The sequence below is a fragment of the Eleutherodactylus coqui genome, chromosome 8, assembly GCF_035609145.1.
Source record: "Eleutherodactylus coqui strain aEleCoq1 chromosome 8, aEleCoq1.hap1, whole genome shotgun sequence".
Taxonomy (NCBI): Eukaryota; Metazoa; Chordata; class Amphibia; order Anura; family Eleutherodactylidae; genus Eleutherodactylus; species Eleutherodactylus coqui.
The window spans coordinates 123,758,295-123,766,390 of NC_089844.1; positions in this window are offsets into that span (position 1 = coordinate 123,758,295).

Here is an 8,096-nt window from a genome sequence, read left to right on the forward strand (position 1 = left end):
GACTGCAGTAACATTTCTGTAGCAAGAGTATAGGCAAACCCCTGAAACATTGGTGTACCAATAGTATAGGCGAACACCTGTAAAAATTTGTTTACCAAGAGTGTAGGCGAAGCCTGGAAAAATTAGTTTGCTAACACTATTGGCAATAGCCTGAAAAATTGGTGTACCAAGAGTACAAGTGTATCCGAGAAAAATTGCTGAACGCCAAGGGCAGGTGAAACCCACAAACATTTTTTGAAGCTACAGCTCGTTATTGGTCAATTTGTAACAGAGCCTGGAGGCAGCCCTCTGCAAAAATTGGTTTAAGTTTAACTTTTAAAACTTTAAAAACGTATAAAACTTTTAAACAGAGCCTTTTGGGCCGCATAGAAATTGGCAGTTCAGCGTGATGACATGCTGTTTTAGGAGGAGAAGGAGGAGTAATAATATCCGAAAGGGATACACAAAGCTAATTCTCCCCTTTTTGGGGGTGATAAAGGATGCATTTTTCTTCTGTTGCAGCGAAAAGATTCTTTAGGATCCGCTGCTTTCCACCGATGGAGAAAAGAACTCTGGGGAAATCCAGCTTTTGTTCATCTTTATGAGGGCAAGCATGTCAGCGCTGTCAGGTGACAGGCAGGTATGCTTATCCGTGATGATTCCCCCCCCCCCCCCCAGCAGCACTAAGCACCCTCTCGGGCAAGACGCTAGCGGTAGGGCAGGCCAGCACCTCCAGGGCGTACAGCGCAAGTTCGTGCCATGTGTCCAGCTTTGACACCCAATAGTTGTATGGAGCAGAGGCATCACGGAGGACGGTGATACGGTCGGCTATGTACTCCCTCACCATCTTTTTACAGTGCTCCCTCCGACTCAGTCTTGACTGGGGAGTGGTGACACAGTCTTGCTGGGGAGCCATAAAACTGGCAAAGGCCTTAGAGAGTGTTCCCCTGTCTGCTCTGGACATGCTGTCAGATCCCCACGCCTTCCCCTGCTAGTTGGCCCTCTGAACTGCGTCTTCTACCGCTAGTGCTGTCAGATGGGAACATTAGCATCACTTTTTCCCCCAGGGCCGTGTGTTATTGCATCACTCTCGTACCCCTTTCCTCTTCGGGAATGAGAGTGTAAAGGTTCTCCTTATACCGTGGGTCGAGAAGAGTGTACACCTAGTAATCCATGTTGGCCAGAATGCGTCTAACGCGTGGGTCACGGGAAAGGCAGCCTAACATGAAGTCAGCCATGTGTGCCAGAGTCCCAGTACGCAACACATCAATGTCCTCACTAGGAGGATGCTCCTCCTCCTCCTCTTTGGGCTAAAGAGATACACGCTGAACAGATGACAGGCAAGCAGCATGGGTACCCTCTCCAGTGTGGCCAGCAGTCTCTTCCCCCTTCTCCTTGCCCTCCTCCTCCAAAACCCACTGAGATATAGATGTGAGGGTGGTCTGGCTATAAAGCCACATACTGTCATCCCCCGTCTCCTCTTCTAACCGCAAAGCGTCGGCCTTTATGCTTAGCAGCGAAGATCTCATCAGGCAAAGCAGCGGGATGGTAATGCTGATGATGGCCGCATCGCCGCTCACCATTTGGGTAGACTCCTCAAAGTTTCCAAGGACCTGGCAGATGTCGGCCATCCATGCCCACTCCTTTGTAAAGAACTGCAGAGGCTGACTACCACTCCGCCGCCCATGTTGCATCTGGTATTCCACAATTGCTCTACGCTGCTCGTATAGCCTGGCCAACATGTGCAGCATAGAATTCCAGCGCGTGGCCATGTCGCACAGGAGTCGGTGCTCTGGCAGCTGAAACCGACGTTGCAGTGTCCTTAGGGTGGCAGCATCCGTGGTTGACTTGCAGAAATGTGCGCACACACGGCGCACCTTGCCAAGCAGGTCAGACAAGTTGGGGTAGTGTTTCAGAAACCGCTGAACCACCAGATTGAAGACGTGCGCCAGGCATGGCACGTGTATGAGGCTGCCCAGCAGCAGAGCCGCCACCAGGTTATGGCTGTTGTCACACACGACCATGCCCGGTTGGAGGCTCAGCGGTGAAAGCCAGAGGTGTGTCTGCTCCGTCCTGTAACAGCTCAGGGGCCGTGTGCCTCTTGTCACCTAAGCTGATTAGTTTCAGCATGGCTTGCTGACGTTTGCCCACCGCTGTGCTCCATGCCGCGCACAATCGACGTGCTCACACTTTTTAATTAAGAGGTGGACGAGAAGGAGGAGGGTGGGCGGTTGGAGGAGGTGGCATAATACGCCGCAGATACCAGCACCGAGGTAGGACCCGCTATTCTTGGTGTGGGTAGCACGTGAGAGGTCCCAGGCTCTGACTCGGTCCCAGGCTCCACCAAGTTCACCCAATGTGCCGTCAGGGAGATATAGTGGCGCTGCCCACCATTACTTGTCCATATGTCCGTCGTTAAGTGGACCTTCCCAGTAACTGCATTGTTCAGGGCATGGGTAATGTTACGGGAGATGTGCTGGTGTAGGGCGTGCACGGCACACCGGGAAAAATAGTGGCGACTGGGGACTGAGTAGCGTGAGACCGCCGCTGCCATCATGTTTTTGAAAGCCTCCATTTCCACAAGCCTGTACGGCAGCATCTCCAGGCTGATTAATTTGGCAATGTGCACGTTTAAAGCTTGTGCATGCGGGTGGGTGGGGGCGTATTTTTGCTTTCGCTCCAATGCTTGTGTTAGCGACAGCTGAACGCTGCACTGGGAGACATTGCTAGAGGCTGTGGAGGACCGTGGAGGTGAGGGTGTGGGTGCAGGCCGGGAGACGCTCGTGCCTGCATCCTGGGAGGGGGATTGGATCTGTGGCACAGGTTGTTGCACAGGGGAAGAGGCAGTGGTGTGACCCAGAGGCGGTGAATGGCCTTCGTCCCACCTTGTGGGGTGCTTGGCCATCATATGCCTGCGCATGCTGCTGGTGGTGAGGCTGGTAGTGGTGGCTTCCTGGCTGATCTTGGTGCGGCACAAGTTGCACACCACTGTTCGTCGGTCATCCGCGCTCTCACTGAAAAACATCCACACCTTTGAACATCTAGCCTTCTCGATGAAGGCTTGCTGCGAGGGGGTGCTGTGGGAAACAGTTTGGGGATTCTTTGCTCTGACCCTGCCTCTTCCAACCTGTCCTGCTGCTGCACTTGCCTCCCCTTCTGAAGCCCTGTCTTCAGTAGGCTTAACAAGCCAGGTAGGGTCAGTAACCTTATCGTCAAGCAGCTCTTCCACCGAATCCTCTGTGCGCTCCTCCCTCGGACTTACTGCCCTTACTACTACCTCACTGACAGACAACTGTGTCTCATCATCCTCATCCACAAAAAGCTCTTGAGACAGTTGCCGTAAGTCCCGAGCATCATCACCCGGACTCCAGGAACTTTCCAAAGGTTGGGCATCGGTCATGACAAACTCCTCAGGTGAGAGAGGAACCGTTTTTTCCCACTCTGGGCAGGGACCTGAGAATAGTTCATTGGGAGTCTGCCTGCTCAGAATCTGTCATTTTCCTGGAGTGACGAGGCTGGGAGGAAGGAGGAGCAGCCAGAGGATTCAGAGGTGCAGTCCCTAGGCCGGGAGTAGTGGACTACGTAGAAGATTGAGGGTTTGATACATTGCTGGACGCTTTACTTCTGCCGTCCACGACAGGACCTGCTTGCACTGCTCCTTTTGTAATAAAGGTCTACCACGCGGACCTGCAAATTGTGATAGGAAACTGGGGACTGTAGGGACTTGGCGCTCTCCTAATCCCTCAGCAGCCGGCTGTGATGCACCCCGCCCAGGACCTCAGCCTGCGCCCACATCCTCACTTGTACGCCCACGTCCACGTCCTCGACCCTTACCCCTAATCCTCATCATGTCGGATTAAGGGTAGAGCAGGGCCAAAATAAATTACCCCATTGTATAGCACTGAGAACTGTGGCTAATTTACCTCACACAGAGACTTGTGGATACCGGAGGCTCTATGCGGTGACCGGAGAAAATTAAACCGCTGTCTTGCGCTGATACCAAAGGGTCATTTAACGCTCACAGAGACTTGTATATAACATAGAGGCTGTATGGAGTGGGAGAAAAATATAAAGCCAGTGTTTAGTGCAACTTCAGCACACCCAAGGAAAGGGTATTGTGCGACGCTCTGCCCAGGGGCAGAAAGCTATACAGCCAGTGAACAGTGCTGATAACAGGGGCAACGTCACCGCACCCAAAGAAAGTGTATTGTGCGACGCTTTGCCCAGGGGCAGAAAGCTATACAGGCAGTGAACAGTGCTAATAACTGCTGCAACTTCACCGCACCCAAGAAAAGGGTATTGTGCGATGGTCTGCACAGGGGCAGAAAGCTATACAGGCAGTGAACAGTGCTGATAACAGGGGCAACGTCACCGCACCCAAAGAAAGTGTATTGTGCGACGCTCTGCCCAGGGGCAGAAAGCTATACAGGCAGTGAACAGTGCTAATAACTGCTGCAACTTCACCGCACCCAAGAAAAGGGTATTGTGCGATGGTCTGCACAGGGGCAGAAAGCTATACAGGCAGTGAACAGTGCTAATAACTGCGGCAACTTCACCGCACCCAAGAAAAGGGTATTGTGCGATGGTCTGCACAGGGGCAGAAAGCTATACAGCCAGTGGATAGTGCTGATAACTGCAGCTACTTCACTCAACACATAGAATGGTATCTGTGAAATGCTGTTCTGCAGTGGGCCAGGAAATATTTGCGTACTATTTAGCGATGAGAGTGAGCTGCTATAGCTGTAAGAGGGATAGATGTTTTTTTTTAAAAATGGTGCCCTATTGCTCCCAGCCAGCCACAACGGTAATGCACACGATGAGGAGTGGCCCGTAAGAAGGACCATTGGGGTTTTTGAAGACAGGATCCTACTTAAACACTCTCCCTATATAAGCAGCTCTTTCCCTCAACTCTGCCTAATGCACTGCAGACTGAGAGCTGTAATGCTCTGCAGAGATATATATATATTTTTTTTTAAACTGCGGCAACTTCACCACACCCAAGGAAAGGGTACTGTGCGATGGTCTGCACAAGGGCAGAAAGCTATACAGCCAGTGAACAGTGCTAATAACAGGGGCAACTTCACTGCACCCAAGGAAAGAGTATTGTGTGACGGTCTGCACAGGGGCAGAAAGCTATACAGCCAGTGAACAGTGCTAATAACTGCAGCAACTTCACTGCACCCAAGGAAAGGGTATTGTGTTACGGTCTGCCCAGGGGCAGAAAGCTATACAGCCAGTAAACAGTGCTAATAACTGCGGCAACTTCACTGCACCCAAGGAAAGGGTATTGTGCGATGGTCTGCACAGGGGCAGAAAGCTATACAACCAGTGGATAGTGCTGATAACTGCGGCTTATTCACTCAACACATAAAATGGTACCTGTGAAATGCTGTTTTGCAGTGGGCCAGGAAATATTTGCGTACCATTTAGCGATGAGAGTGAGCTGCTATAGCTGTAATGCTCTGCAGAGGGATAGATGTTTTTTTTTTTTTTTTAAATAGTGCACTACTGCTCCCAGCCAGCCACAACTGTAATGCACACGATGAGGAGTAGCCCTAAGAAGGACCATTGGGGTTCTTGAAGACAGGATCCTACTCAAACACTTTCCCTATATAAGCAGCTCTTTCCCTCAACTCTTTCTAATGCACTGCACACATAGAACAGTATCACTATAATGGCCTGCACAGGCCTAGATGCTTAAAAAAAATTGTTGCACTACTGCTCCCAGCCAGCCACAACAGTAATGCACACGATGAGGAGTAGCCCTAAGAAGGACCATTGGGGTTCTTGAAGACAGTATCCTACTCTAACACTTTCCCTGTATAAGCCTCAGCTCTTTCCCTAACCACTGCCAGCATGCATCTGAGGCAAGCCGTGTGCGGGACCAGTTTAAGTACTCGGCGGTCACCAGATATCGCCAGTCACTCACTACTGTAAGGGGGGAGAGGGCTGGCATGTCACAGCAGGAAGTGGTAATGCCTTCCCCGCATGTTTATTGGCTAGAAAATGGCGCTAAACATGCGGGGAAGGGAAATGCAATTAACTCGAGTACTGCATGGTGTTCGTCTCAAGTAACGAGCATCTCGAGCACCCTAATACTCGATCGAGCATCAAGCTCAGACGAGTGTGCTCACTCATCTCTAGAGGGATTTCCTCTTTCCAATCATTTTTTTTTTGAACTTTAAAAAAATTCAGAACTTGACTTGTAATAAGGTTGCCATCCAATAGGTGGTGCTGCATCATCTTCCATGTGCAGGTTGAAGGAGAGATAAAACACATCATAAAACTGCAACATTCCTGAGCTCAATTGACTGATTAAGTAGTGTCTCAGCTCTGTTTGTCTGTTGTTTTAAGTTTTGAGTGCAGAACAGTCTCAAATTTCTGTGTGTGAACATTTGTATTTCAGTCAATAGGAGGTGTCCTCTCTGCATTTGTATATTATATATGTGCCCCATCCAAACCAGTTCCATTTTAGCTTGAGGAAGGATCAATAAAGAATCTGAAAGCTTGCTGTAACATCATGCATTTTTGTTAGCCATTCAAATGTATGATATCCTCAAGATTACTTGGTTTCTCTCAGTGAGAACAATCACACATTGATAGCCTTGAGACAGTGCAGGAGTGCTATATATAGAAAAGTAAAGATGTATGATAATAGACATATATTTAGGAATAGGTAAATGGTTAATGCTTGATTCTTGAGAACCTCTGATAACAAAGCTTCAGCTCCACCTTGGAGTCCCCCCCCCCCCCTTCCCCTTCCTTTTCAGCACTTGTCAGATACTTTCAGCGAGAGACGACATGTGTGCTTGCAGGGAGCTATGGGTACAGGCTCCCTCCTTTTCTTTCATCCTCATAGATAGATAGATAACCAGCGGGGAAGGAGGGACACATTGTGACTGACTTTGTAAATCTTGCAGCGGTACTCGTTTGTGTGAATGGAATAGAAATATGTAATGAATCAAGTGAATAACTATGTCTTAAAAATAGGAAAGATAGGAATTCTAAGGTACATTCTTGCTGTTATTTGCGTAAATGTCAGTTCTGTCATTGGTGGGACATGTGTATACTTGCTAAATGGTGTTATTCTGTTTTCAGTGTGATAATGTCCTGTAGGAGAAATAAGTGTTACTATTATGGAAAAATATTAGTGATATTAGTGTTGGCTGTGGAATCTGTTGTACAGTTCTAGTATTGGAAACCGTTAAAGGTTGAATGTTTTTCTTCTGTTTGCTGCTCCTGATAACAGGAATTCCAGAGAAAGGTGGTAGCAATTAATTGTATTTGTATGCGGATGAGGAGAGTTGTAGCACTTCTGTAAATTTTTCTTTGTGTAATGCTGTTGCGGACAGTGGCTAGCATCCCTCTGCTTTCCCTGTCTGCTTTTGTCCAGCACTGAGAAGATTACCCAGCTCTCTCCTTCTGAGCTCACCTGAGGGGTTCATTAGTCATTACACTCCTATTTAAGCTGAACTGATGCACTTTAATGCCCTTCAATTGATGTTTCTTTGTTCATCACACTCAGCCTTCCCTGTGTTGTGTCTGTTTCAAGCATATCTGTATGTCCTGGTGTACATCCTACTGCATTCTGTGTGAACTATCCCATGCTTGTGTCTCAGTGGGTCTGCTGTAGGCTTTCTGAGCTGGCATGGTCACCAGTTCTGTCTATATATGTGTATCTTCCTGCATCTGTCTGCTGCCAGTTCCTTCTGGTTCTGAGTTTTCTCCCCTTCAAAGATAGGCAGACCCGAGGTTTCGGCGCAGGGCTGCTCTTATGAGGGTGGTCACTCTGCTTATAGGTAGGGGGTCTGTAATTCTCCCTGCAGCCAAGGGCCAGTTACCCTTTCCCTGTCTACAGTCCCTCTATCTGAGGAGTCGGCTACCGACCACTCAGGGACTGTCCTCAGCTTGATTTGGTTGGTCCAGTGGATCCACAATTTCCTGAAATCCGTGACAGCAGTAAACATTGTGTGTAGAGGATTATATGGTTATTAATATTTATATGAGAGAGACAGACTTGACCGCATGGATGGATGAGAGTTAATGACAAGTGTTCAGGCTGTGATGAATGTAAAATGTGTGATGCAGATATTGACTGGGGATAAAAATTTCTCTCC